The 13,464-nt window shown below is 42.3% G+C and overlaps 1 long non-coding RNA gene across 3 annotated transcripts in view; it reads right to left on the bottom strand.

The window, feature by feature from the left end:
- LOC142406836 (uncharacterized) overlaps positions 1-4,661 on the bottom strand; it is a 28,552-nt gene extending 23,891 nt beyond the window's left edge. For all 3 annotated transcript variants that reach the window (XR_012774727.1, XR_012774726.1, XR_012774728.1), the window contains exon 1: positions 4,545-4,661. This is a non-coding gene — a long non-coding RNA (uncharacterized LOC142406836). The remainder of the gene's footprint in view (positions 1-4,544) is intronic.
- Between the last annotated feature and the right edge of the window lie 8,803 nt (positions 4,662-13,464).

Genomic DNA, 13,464 nt, shown 5'->3' on the forward strand with positions numbered 1-13,464 from the left:
TTATATGTAGAATCACAAATCTTCTTCAACAGGAGGCAGGATGCAGCAGAGATTCCAAGTTTGTCTTCCTTGTTTGCCATGAACTACTTCTTCCAGAAACCCAACAGAGAATGAAAAACCCATACGACTTAGTTTTCTTTCTTAAATTTCTTTCTCAATTGTATTAACAAGTAGGAGTAATCCTGCAGTAAAAGGCAAAACAAAACCCCAACAACAACAACAACAAAATATCCCCAAACGAAACAGTCATTTTAGGCCATTGATGCTCGGTCTGCAAACACCTCCACCAGCTGATGACATTAGCATGTTCAGCTGCTGTTTTGCCCTCTGAATTTGTAACTCTCTTTTCCTTTTCCCTTTCTGCAAGCCCTTCAACTGTGCCAGCAAAATGAGTCCTGTGAATGCTCCTTAATTCAAACAGTAAAAATAGGTGATTAGAGTTATTTTAGCTAGTTTTGGTTGACGAGGATATAACAGTGCTGAAATGGGGGTGGAGAGGAAGTAATTTTTGGCTAGTAACAGTAAGAGCTTCAACACACAGAAGAGAAAATTTGGAAGAGGACACTAGTTTTATGAGATGAACATAATGAGTTCAACCTCACAGCCCGCAAACTAATTACCCTGAGATAAAGCATGTGGATTTTAATTTTTCTTTAAATAGTGAAGATAATCCAGTAGTGATTTAACAGTAAATGTTATAGCAAACAGATTCAGGGCTAGAGCTCAGCCAAACAAGCAATGTTCTTTCACATGCGGTTTCACGTGGCAAATCACGTAGTAAGAAAATACCTATGCTTTTCTTAATTAAATGTTTCTGGCTTCCCTCTCCTTCTCCCAGATTGCACCAGTAAAAACTCTGCATTTTTAGAACTATATCTAGTTATATGCAATATCGGTCAGGGTCAAAGGTCTTGCTTTACTGTTATTTTGAGCCCGCTTGCAAAACAGGAGCTGCACAAAATGTCAGCTCGCTTGTGGCCTGTGAAGGCTGTACTCGAGCAGCACTTCAAAGAGGCAGCTTGGGGAAAAATTCGTTCTCAGCTCACTGTGGGGGTCTATGCGATTCACAGAGCTGCCGTCGGCGCTGGCGACAGCTACGTGGCCAGAGCTGTGCATGTCTCTGTATGGGAAATAAGGCTCTAAGATTTCACACAAATTAAGACTTCCTACTTCAAGCAAGGTTTGGATACCTGTTACAAAATCAAAGCAGCTCGTATTCCCTTTCTTATGCAAATAATATAATAAGGAAGCTGGAGTGGCAAATGTGGTCAGTAAGACCTTCCCCATCATAGTTACCTGCTTCTGGCATTAAGTGGTCTGTGAAAATGTTACAGCAAAACCCCACAAAGTTCTTTTTATAATAGCCTAGAATAAACATCTTTATAATTAGTACAGTGAAAATCAGAAGACATGGGGTAGAACCATGTTCCTTTGAAATATATGATTCCATTGAGATAAAATAAAATATTTATAGAAATTAGATAAGCTAATGAGAATTTCATTTTGGAGAAAACTCATAAAATGACAATGATATCAGGGCACAATTTCCTCTCTTTTTTGGAACCAAAATTTCCAAAAGGAAATATTTTTGAAAGAAAAAAAGTGAATTTAAATAATTTGTGACACATAATAAAGATGTTGAAATAAAAACATTTTGATTTTCTGGCTAAAATGGAGTTTTTGGATCACCCCAAAGCAATCTATTTTTGGAGAAGAGGGAAATTTGCTTTCAGTGAGAATATCTACTTTATTTTGCATCAATCTGAAATAAATTTTATTATCCAAATTCCTCACAGACAAAAAATATTCTCTTAACGTAGACCTGTGTTACATGGACATGGGTAGTAGGCCTGTGAAGGATGCAGAGGAAGGGTTATTTCTGGTGGATAAATTCTGCAGTTTCTTTGGTGCTCCTCTGCGATTAGGGACACTGAGTGATGAGTGGAGATGACTTATCTTGAAAAGCTGATGAGGTTATCACTGCCAGTTCACTGCCCCCTTCCTCCCTCCCCCCTCTGCCCTACTTTACCCTCATCCCACTCATCAATACCTAAACTATTTTTCAAACAGCTCCAGGACTACAGGGCAGAATTTTAAGGAAAGTAAAGTTGGCGATGAGTTGCCGTAAAATGTAATGCTGATGGCTGCAGTGATGAGGAAGCCTAATGGATGAGCAGCTCAGATGTCTTGCTGTGAAGGGCAGAGGGGGCTGCCAGAGGCAGGGCTTTGTCTATTGGCATCTTAATTGCCAGATTTCAGAACTGCACATAAAAATGCAAACCCTGATGCTGCCCCTGGCAGCTTCTTGGAGTTGGTCTGATTCACACCAGCCTATGACACACTGAAGAAAAGCTTTGAAGAGCAGGGAATTACGATCTTGTAGGAAAAATGATCAAAACAGGTAGGATTTAGGACCCAGATCTATAAATTAACTGTAAATTTCAATAGCTACAGTAGAAAAGATGAGGCACTAAAAGCAAGTGGTAGCTAAGGAGTTAACTGTGGATCCCATATGGCATATGTCCACTCTGTTAGGAGCAGACTAGGACTGAAGTCTGCTTAGACAGCCACATAGAAAATGTAGAGAATGGGACTGAGGGCAGCGAATGGAAATTCCCATCTCTTTTAGTGACTTTACACTGCCTACGTGCAAGTCACAAACTTCTCTACGCATCTGTTTTCCTGACTGTGAAATATGCAGTAAAATTGAGCCAAGCGTGGCTGCAGCATTATGGCAGGACCTCTGAGACAGGACCTTACACACATTAGGGAGTGTGGGTTTACCAGGGTTTGTAGTAACACAGCTTTTGAAAACCCAGCATTAGAAGACAATGCCAGTTTGTAGACTGCAACTTGCTTAAAGTCCTCAACTAGAAAATGTTACTTGACAAATGTATAGTATTTTTGTAACTTCTGGGGGCTGCAGAAAATTTGAATTTCTTCAGCTAGTTCAGATGCAATGCTAGGTGAGTTTTTGGAAGCAGAGGTTGTCCAGAGAGGTTGTGCATTCTCCATCCTTGGAGGTTTTCAAAGCTTGACTCAATAAACCTCCTCTGATCCCGTAGCTGACCCTGCTTTGAGTAGGAAGTTGGGTTACAGAGTTCCTGAGGTCTTTTCCAGGCTGAATTATCTTATGATCTTATTTCTATTTTCCAGAACCAATTAAAGCAAAACAATACCAAATTATGAGCAAGACAATTTATGCAGATTACTCCGTGGTCCCTGCTAATGAGTGCAGAAACATAAAAGGTCCCCCCCATTCCCTAGAGGATCTAGGAGATGGATCTAAGGAAAGCATGCTTTATATGAGGGGCATGACTCTTGGGGGGTTAGCAGGTATCAGTCCCTACTTAGTGCACCAGTAAAAGAGACAGGGCTTCCTACTGTGTTTGTCACACCTCCCCTACACACTCCCTTCTGCCATTTGTAACTCTTGCTGTGAGATGCAGCAAAGTCTTAATTTCACTTCCCTGTCAATATTTATTGTGCATGTGTAATTTGAAGGTTTTAAGATAATGAAATAAAATTCTTGCCTGCATTCATCAAGCCCAATATGTCTGCAGCATACAAATTGAATACAGAACGACGTAAAACTACCATAGGAGACAGTGAAATAGATCAGCCTTTGTGTAATTGAATGAACAAATTCTCAGTCATAGCAGTGATGCCAGTGGGCAAAAGGGATTGTGGCCTCCCAGGTCCCCCAGCAAAACCCTTTTCTGGCAATTACATGTCTTCAAAGTTGGCAAATACCAAAGATTCATCAGCAAACGATCTCTGTTTTCACACTACTACATAAAACATGTAAGAAGCTTGTGGAAGATGTCATTTTAAGGAATGTGTCCATTTAAAGGAGCAGCTCTTATACGTGAAGATGATTTTAGCTTTTAGGATTAGAATTGGTCTGCTATGCTTGAACTGCAAGTAGTGACTTATGGTTACTGCCTGGAAAATGTAGTTCACCTGAAAATTATTATCTTAAGATTGCTTAAGTATGACTGGCTAATGTGAACAGAGTCTTGATTAAGGCAGTTTTAAGGAGGTGCATTGCAGGGTATAGAGATTTAAAGGAAAACAGTGTTTTCTCAGAGCTGTTCACATATTTTTCATAATCAGTCAGACCCTCCTTCTCCCCCCCCCCATTATTTTGATACTGATGAATTAATTTACATAAGTTATTGGATATTGAGTGGGGAGACAGAGTGAGAGAAAGAAAGGAGGGGAAATGTCTCGGGCAATTCCTCTGGGGTCAGTGGGGGAGGCTACCAGAAGGGAGTTGAAAATTGGGACGATTTAAATTAGTCATTGGTAACCGAGAAAGTAGAACAATACCCTAGACACACAGTGAAATGTGGAGGGAAAGGGAAAGAAATCTCTGGATAACTGTACAGATACAAAGATGTTCCTGGGCCTGCATTAGCAGACATTTCTCAAGTCCATAACAGCTCAAAGCACATAGAGATTTAGGGGGAAAGAGAACGAAAGTGAAAGCTTTATTATTAGTTTCATATATTAGCCAAAACAGGGAAAGGTATCTTACCTACCACAGATCAGAATAAAATGAACTCCTACGGGGACGAAGGGAGCCATTTTAAACAATTCAGTTTGATTGCAGATGTCTACATCCCAGGTGAATTTGTAGTCTTTGGGCTGAAGTCTTCCTCATGTTCTACAGAAATGGGAGAGAAGCCAAACACATCAGTGTCACATTGAAATCAGGGCCCTGGGGAAGCAATCCCTCCCGAGAAACACCCACTGGATGCTGGTACCATGAATCACATGTGATTTATACTTGTGCTCTGATTACAGCTAGTTGGGAATTATTTTTAGCTTTCCATTCAGAAATGAAAATTCATCAGAAATGCTTTCCTCCTCCCTCCCACCCCCCCGAACTTAGATGCTTCAGTGGAGCAGATCCTCAGATAACGTTTCTGAGCAAAACGTTTCAGAGAAACAGAGAAGCATCCAGAATAACCAAGAGAGTAATGACATCAGCTGGAAACTAAGTTTAAAGGTACCTCACGGTCCAGTGCTGTAAGCAGGCAAGTGAAAAACTGAACCGAGATCCCTTCTACACCCAGTTTGGCCTATTGGTTATTGTGGTTGGTGCAGTTTTGTGTTGTGAGTCTCACCAGGGGCAGCTGACTGCTGCTGATCAGTCGAGAAGGGCTCTGAAAGACTCGCAGTGTTGTAGCCCATCGCTTTTCTGGAGAGTGTTTCCTAGCCAGTTCCCAGCTAGAATCTCTTGATTTCCTTGTATCTGTTTTTACTCAGGGTTTGACTTCAAATAACCCTACCACTACCTCCCCTGCAAAAAAAAAAAAAAAAAAAAAAAAAGGGGAGGGGGGACTGGGGGTACTCTGGGTTAACACACAGAGACTCAGTAATTCACAGATTTATAGTTTCTCCCTCTGGTGATTCCTTCACAAACACCCAAGAGGACATGAAAACTGCTAAGTGCCTATAGTCCCTTCTTTGTACGTAGGATCCCTCTAGCAAGGCTCTACATTGCAACTGGGCTATTTTGCATTTTTTATCCCCTTCTGTCTGTTGCCTGATTGTGGCTGTAAAAGAGAAGACTGAGGGCTTGTGTTTGACTTCTAACTTCACCTCTGCTGTGTGTAATCAGTGGTGTTTTTCAGGCAGAAAGAACACGGGTAAAGTCTCATGTTTGCCTTTTGTTCCACATGAAAGGACATCACACATCCTGTTGTTCAGTAGTCAAGGTTATTCCTCTTGGCTGCCTGCCTGCTTCTCCCATTACTTGTGCCTTAAACTGTGCCTTATTCACTTTCCCGTAGCTTAACGTGCCCCTGGTTTCCTTGCTGACCCCAGGCTTGCCAATGTGGCAATGGGGAGAGTTAGCGGTGGGCATGATGCTTTCTAGTTATCCATACTTCTGACACACTCCGTCTTACCTGATTTTGGCATAACAGAAATGTCACATCGGTATGTACATGCCCTTAATTTGGACCATTAAATACTTAGGGGTCATACAAGTATTAAAATTAACATTCTGACTCAGAAGGTGAGACCAACACATAAATGTGGAGTCAGCAATTGTGGTCTTGGAAGTGCCATCCTCCCTAACCCATGCTGGTTTGGCACTGCAGAAGGGGACCACAAGAACTCTGTTCCAGGAAGGAATATAATTTTGAAGTCCAGTTTTGTTCCAAGTCAGAATGAAACCCAACAAAAATATTGATAATCTCCATGAATGAAAAGTTCAAGGAAAAATGAAGTACTTTTTGAGAACACAACAGCTTCATTCAGACTTTCCTTTTTTAATACACTGCATGTATACAATACATATCTTTTTTAAATCTTTTTTTTTTTTCTTTTGGTCAGAACTAAGCACAGAATGAGAAATGAAAATCCCTTTTTTTCAAATGTCAGAAATGGGACAGACTGACACTGCTGTCACACCTCTCCCCTTCTACTCCTCCTCGCCCCTTCCCAGTTCTTCCACATGAAATTTTGGCAAAAATAGATGAGATTTTCCATATGTGAAGTAAGTGATAAGAGCACCCACGCCAGGTTCTGATGAAATCTACTGTCATCCCAATCTGACATGACGTTGCCAAGCAAGGTGATTGATCTGTCGGGTCTATCTTACAGTGGCAAGCACAAAGTTGTGAGATCTGGCTACCAACCAGAAAATGTACTGGTAGACTTAAAGCAATGTTTTAGCAAGTCCTAAAGTTCTGCTTAGACCCGAGGGCCTGTTATCAACTGCATCTTCGTATCATTGCTGCTTTGCTTCACAGGGATAGTGGTGAGACACCTCAGAGTCTAGGGGGCCGCCCCTGTCTCAGGGTATGCTTGTGCTGAAGTTTGATGCTTGAGAAGGTGCATGGGAAGAACCACCGGCATAGCAATCACGCTGGTGGAATGAGTTGCTGTTCCACAGCTAAGTGTCAATTGGGAAAACTGTCATAGTTCTGCACTGCAGAGGTCCCAGTTTGAATACCTGAAGACTTGAAGCCTTGATTTTCTATTACTTTATATGCCCACAAGCACTTTTTAATGCAAAGGATTAGCAAATAGTGCAATAGCTCTTTGTGTGCTTGAAGTTACTGTTCACATAGGGCTGCCATTTTTCCCATCAGGGTTTCGCAGAGAGAAATGACTGTACACAGGTTGTGTTGTGTATGTGCAGTCAGCCCATCTGTTGCATCCTGGAAGTGTCAGCCTTGTAGTGCGAGTGCCCAAGCAGAGTGAAGGCTGCCATACTTATTCTTGGGTTTTCCTGGATGGAAATCTGTGCAAACACAGCGGGTGCCCTGCAAACACATATGGAGTGAAAACTAGCACCTCTAGGAAGCATTAGTCATGCTGGGCACACACTGTAGGGATGTTCAGCACATATATTGTGGTCATACCAGGATCTGCCCTGTGTCTACACAGACAGCAGCACCCTACCTGATAGGGTGACTGGATCTCCAGCATCACAGATAACTTCTCAATTAGCTCCAGGTCAGCTGGGCTGTTGAGGTAACTTCCATCAGCTCAAATGTTGGAAAAACTCTAATAAACAGGGATGACGTGAGAAGCTGTGCAGAGATGCAGGAGTATTAGGACGGTTCAAGGACTGCTCATGAGTACAACAAACCAGTGGGTTCCCTCCGTGCTTGTACTAAACCCCCTGTTCACTCTTGTCAGATTCTCCTCTGAGACCTCCGGTATTTATCCTTCGCCATTATCTCCCGTTCCTGTGATCGCTGCCCACTCCTTTTCCCTCTTGCCTATCCCATCCTCTTCCCCCAGATTGCTTCTGTTTCCCACCTTACCATCCCTTCAGGTGTGCCTTTGCTTCTCCCTTACTACATGTCCTGTCCCTGTGTCTCTTTCTCTCCTGGGCTGGAAACCAGGAAACTAATTTCCCCTGGATAACTCCATCCAGAACAGTTTTGGGCATTCTAGATCCTGGGATGTGCTGCAAAGCCCCTGGAACTTCCCAAACTCTGTGCTGACCCCTTAGAGCTTTCTGTCTTGAGGTCAGTGTCCCACTGAACTTTGTCTCAATAAGGAGATGTGCCTTGCCGGTCAGGAAATGCTGGCCTGTAATAATATATTTGAGTCAGGTTGTCTGTGAGGGACAGTCTGTGTCCCTCTGTGTTGAGCGAACCACTTTGGGAATGGGCTTGCTTCCCTGTCGAATGCAAGCTCATCTTGCTGTCCCAGGCTCTCTAGTGAGGTTAGCAGCTGTTTGGCAGTGTGAATGGTTAGAAGCAACAGTTTCTTCATGGACAGTTTGGGAACCTGTGGTTGGAAAACCAGCTCTGCTGATCTGTACTACTAGGCATTTGTGGAAGTCATGTAAGATAGACTTGCCTGCCAGTGAAGGAGGCCTCATCTTACATAAAGTTGTTCTCAAAGCCTTTCAGAAGCAAGTTTTCCCATTGAATTATAGCATGAACCAGGGACAGATATGCCACTGAAATGTTATTGTCACTTTGCTCAGCACTGTAGTACCAGTCCATGGAGTTTCTCCACACTTGTGTCCATGTAACAACACTTGTTTTTCTCCCTTGCTTTCATGGCTGTGATAGCTGATGTATACACACTTCTTCAAATCACCTGTTTCATGAGGCATCGCTTGACAATTACAAGGGCATCTGTTTTCCAGGGGAAAGAGCAGAACTGCCCTAAGCGTTTACTGTAAACTTTTGGCTTCTGAAAAATCTGTCAGTCATCTGTCCAGAGGGTAAATTGGTTCAGTGTCTTTTTCATCTTTTGTTAAAAAGTAACTCTTTTACTCAAATCATTACTGCATTGTCTGTTTCTGAACATTTACATCCTCAGTGCCGGATGATGAAATTTCCAGAACTTCCTCTATTACTTCCTTAATAAGAAAAGAAAATTTTCAAGATAGAAAATGTGACTTTTTAAGCTTTTTGAAGGATGTTGGTCTCTCCTAGGGAATTTGGGGTGGTTTCTCTGCTGCCAGAAGGCAAAGCTCAGCTTCTGTATCTGCAATCAGACAAATGAGGATAAATCAGCTTTCCAACAGGCAGTGTGAACTTACAGAAGGAAGAAAATACACACAAAGGCCATGTGGCCAAACCACAATAGAGCCAGGACTGTGTGCATAGGACAATTTCACTAGAGTTTTTTCATCTGTTGGGGCACAGGAAAAGAAAATTGGGATTCTGGAACTCTGCTACGGACTGTGCCAGAAAATCACAGTGAGACGCCAGGAGAAAAACTTCAACCCAATTGCAAAAAAGTTGTGTCTCATATAGTTTTTTGCTGTGTTTTTCTTCTGAGCAACTGTTACTGTGATGTACTAACATGATTGCTGCATTCAGTGTGACTACAGCTTCAACAGCTTCTCATGTGAGTAAGCATGAGTAGGAGCAATGTTTAATTCCTCTGTGACCGTACAACATTTAACAAACTTCTAGTGCAGTGAGCAGGAAGAGTTGGCTTTACCCAGTGTTCTGATATATTTTGGTGCAGGCTGCTGTGCTACAGAGGGTAGGTTTATAGTGTGTACCCTTTCTAAGAAGATGCTATTATTTACCTGTTGGATTTAAAAAGACACCCATTAGAAATAGCATGCAGGCACTGTAATGTCAGAGTCTTATCATTTCTAGTACCTGTCATTGTTAATCAAATGGTAAAAGGTATTTTGAGAGTCCTAACAGCCACTGGAATCTACCCCGCCTTCCCCATCCCTACCTCTCACCCCCTGCTTCTTTACTTCATTTACAATGCAAAGAAGAAAGTGTTTGGTGACATTAGAGCAGGTATGAAGGTAGGGTGGAACTGACAGCTCTCAGCGGTGAAGTACCTCCATCGGTGGGGATTATGGGAGAGTAGGGACAGCAGGAAAGGGAAAAATGAAGTGATCCTATTTATAATGTATTCCCCCACTCCCTGTCTGTACCATGCAGATATCTCAGCAGCACAGATGGATCTGCATACTGATGAAGACATGGGGCATCTATGAAAAATGCTGGATCTGGCTGAGCTCCCTGCAGGCACAGGGTCTGCTTTCTCTCCTATTAGAGCCCAACACACTCGCATTTTTCAAAGCTTGGACATGCATGCCAGGTTTTGGTACTGCTGTTGTGGCTTTGCTTCTGCCTAAGAGCAAAGCCCAGTTTCCACTTCAGCAATCAGATAAAAGAGTGCAAAGTGACTGAACAAGAGGCTGAACCTACAAGCAAGAGGTAACTTCAAATCAGCTCATCAGTAGGCAATGTGAATAGGGGAAAATTAGTATCACTACAAAAAGACCATGTAGGATTACCAGCCAGAATGCCTGGAGAAAGCCAGCTCTGTCAAATACAAGAGATCAGCTTGCTGAGGTGCCTGGAGGATTGTAGAGAAAAATCTGGGCAATTCCTCAAAGCCTAGGCATTGTGCTACACCAGCACTGTGAGAAACATAGTGGAGTTATTGTAGTTTCTTTCACAGTGCGTACATCTGACAGTGCCATATGAATATCAGCAAAGTGGTGCGATACCCCGTGGAGGTAGGTATGAGAAATCACATCTTTTTGTTACAGACATCAAAGAGTCAAGACAGTTGAAGTTCTTTGGTTCCAATGTACTGCACAGACAATGTTTCCTCTGGAGTCAGTGGGAGATGTGGGTGTCCAGCGTGCCTCAACACCAGGCCCTCAGTAACTGGCCTGAGATCATACCGCAAACCAGTGACAGATCTGTTCAGAGCTCAGGACTTGTGACTCTCAGGCCACCTGCTCTTCCTCTAAGATAATCCTACTCTATAGTCTTATGCCAAAGTATTCAGAGAAAGAAAATAACTGGAAAGGGTAAGGTCTGTGTTCATAGTCTATGAATTTGCTTAATTAAAGATCAAAGGATGCCACCTGAAGTTTTGGGGGACTGGGATGAAAAATATTAGTGTTTGAAAAAAATGCTAACCCCTCAGAGATTCCTCTTTTATATGCTAGAACAGATGGAGCGATCTCCTGGAGGCCAGGGCAACCGTGATCCTTGATGAGCTCCTTGTATATGCAAGCTTCCCTTAATTCTCTTTCTTACCCATGACAGCCTTAATGTCCTTTCCAAAATGGGTCTTATGCCAGCTCCTGGTGAACAAATTTCTGTGCTGCAAGAAACATTGTCACAGTTGACTGCAGTGAGCCAGACAGAAGCCAAAGACCTGGAGACTCAAAGATCTCTTGGGAAATCTTCCTGGAAAGGAGAAAAAGTTATGCTACAGTAAGCCCAAGTAGAAATGTTGGGTCTGCCTGGCTCATCTGTTGACCCCAGCTGTCAGAGCTGCAAGCTGCTTTCAACTCCACATGCGAGCAAGGGCACCTGCTAGAGCAGGGGAGCACCATGCACCTGAGGTCCCTCCTTTCCATCCCTGATGCTGGCTGTCCTCTCAGTGCAGACACATGGCTAACACAGCAACATTCCTGTCTTGAGTGGCTCCCAGGAACTGCAAGAGCAAATCTACCTTTGTAAAGGGAGCCACTTGAAATACCATCCAAAGAGATCTCAAGAAAGGTTTTGATCTTTCCTTCCAAGTGTGGACCAGATGTTGCTGCCAGCACAGACTGTTCAGCTTGGTCAGCATGATAGATACTCCTGCAAGGAATACAATTTTAGCTGTTTTAGTACGTATCTGCCATCACCATCTGCTATTTGTTGGCATGAATGTGTACTGTAACAAAACTATGTTCAAGGGAAAAGAAAGGGCCTCACCAACCTTTTACAGTTTCAAGTTCATTCTAGGGTTTGGATTTAGTTTTGTTTTAAACATCAGATATTCCCATACAAAGCACAGTATGTCTTCTGTGCTTATGTTCTTATGTTCTCTTCTTTCTTTTTTTTTTTTTTTTTTGGTGAGCATTGCTGTTGTAACAGATCTTCAAACAAGGGTACTGTCCTTACAATAAGCACTAGAAACTCAGTTAACTCGGTAGGACTGTCCATACAAGGTGTAGAAGACCTTCTCAAGATGAGTAGGAGAGTTTTCAGATGATGTGCTTGAAAGAGTCTCACTCTATTCTTGACCAGGACTTTAGTCTTTCTCTTTCTCTCACTAGGATTTTCTGTCCCAGTTAACCTGAGACAACTAAAGAGGAGCCTGAACAGAAAACCATCCACAGGAAGATGAGAGACATCAAATAGCCTCATTACTCCCTGAAAGTAATAACACAGAAGTTTGGTGTGTGGTATTAGTGAGAAATATTTGTACAGTGCTTTGAAGTTAGGAAGCACTATATAAATGCTAAGTATTATTAACTACATGAATCAGTCATCTTCAGAGAAATCTAACACTGTTAAAGATGGGAGAGCAGTCTCTTCCTTTCTTAATGATAACCAACCCCCAAAGTTATTCATAAAAAAAATACTTTTAAAAATAGATCAAATGATTTCCCCATCCCGTGATAATCCCTCTGATTGCTCCCATGTTACAGTTCACTGTATCATCTCAGAGATCAAAGGGTGTGTCTGAAGCTGGCAAACCAATCCCACAAAGAAGAAAACCTTCTTCTGCTGTAGATAAACAAAATACGATTTCCATATAACATCATGGTGCTGATCAAAATAGCTGCTTTTCCAATTAGATTTCAAAGAATTCTTAATTGTTATTGATTTAATCTGGAGATGTGCAGATTTTTCCAGTCAGTAACCTGTTTCACAGAGAGCTTATTACCCTGGGGATTTCAGTTACAGACAGGTTTTAGTAAGCAGCAACAGCCTGGTTGTCAGGCAGGTGACAATAAAAGGGAATCTGTCCAGATTCAGGAGACGGTGCTATTTGTGTTTCTGTTTCCTGCAATAATTTGGAACACATAGCCTTATCCGTTCTGAAATGACAGCAGACTTCACATCTGCATAAAGGCACTTGCCTTTAAATTGTAATAGGCAGAGTATTTAAATAAAAACCTATGTTGTCTATCTAGCTAGTTAGCACCTCAGTCTTTCCTTGTTTTTATACTTATTAATTCAACCCATAGGGGTCTGCCCTGAAACTTCTCCCTGCTATTCCCAGATCAGATGCCCATGTTCAGCAGATATATATATATATATTTGTAGTTTACTGTGAAAAAAAAAAAAAAAAGGATTCTATAGTGTCTGCTGAGCTGCCATTTCAAAGTCAGGTAAAACAGCAGGGTGTGGGAAGAAGGGAGGGAAATGGGGACTGCTGCCTCACAGTCAGGTGACATTTTGGAGCAGAACAACATGAATAGCTTCCTGTCAAGCAGCAATAAGAGGAGGAAGAACAAAAAATAGCCCCCCAAAGAAAATTGTTCTGTCCCAGGCAAATGATGGTGGAAGAATTTCTCACCCTTTGGTAAAGTGACAGTGGGGGATTTAATGCTGTCAGGTAGGTATGACAGTGTCAGGAAGAGTGACTCAGGAAAGGTGAGTCAGAGCCAGATGCCATCGGGAAAATAAGTGCCCAACCCATGAGCAAGATCTGTCTCTCGCTACCTTCTTGAAGGGCAGCTGCACTACAGCTTGACGGCAAAGC

This window comes from Mycteria americana, chromosome 2 (assembly GCF_035582795.1).
Source record: "Mycteria americana isolate JAX WOST 10 ecotype Jacksonville Zoo and Gardens chromosome 2, USCA_MyAme_1.0, whole genome shotgun sequence".
NCBI lineage: Eukaryota > Metazoa > Chordata > Aves > Ciconiiformes > Ciconiidae > Mycteria > Mycteria americana.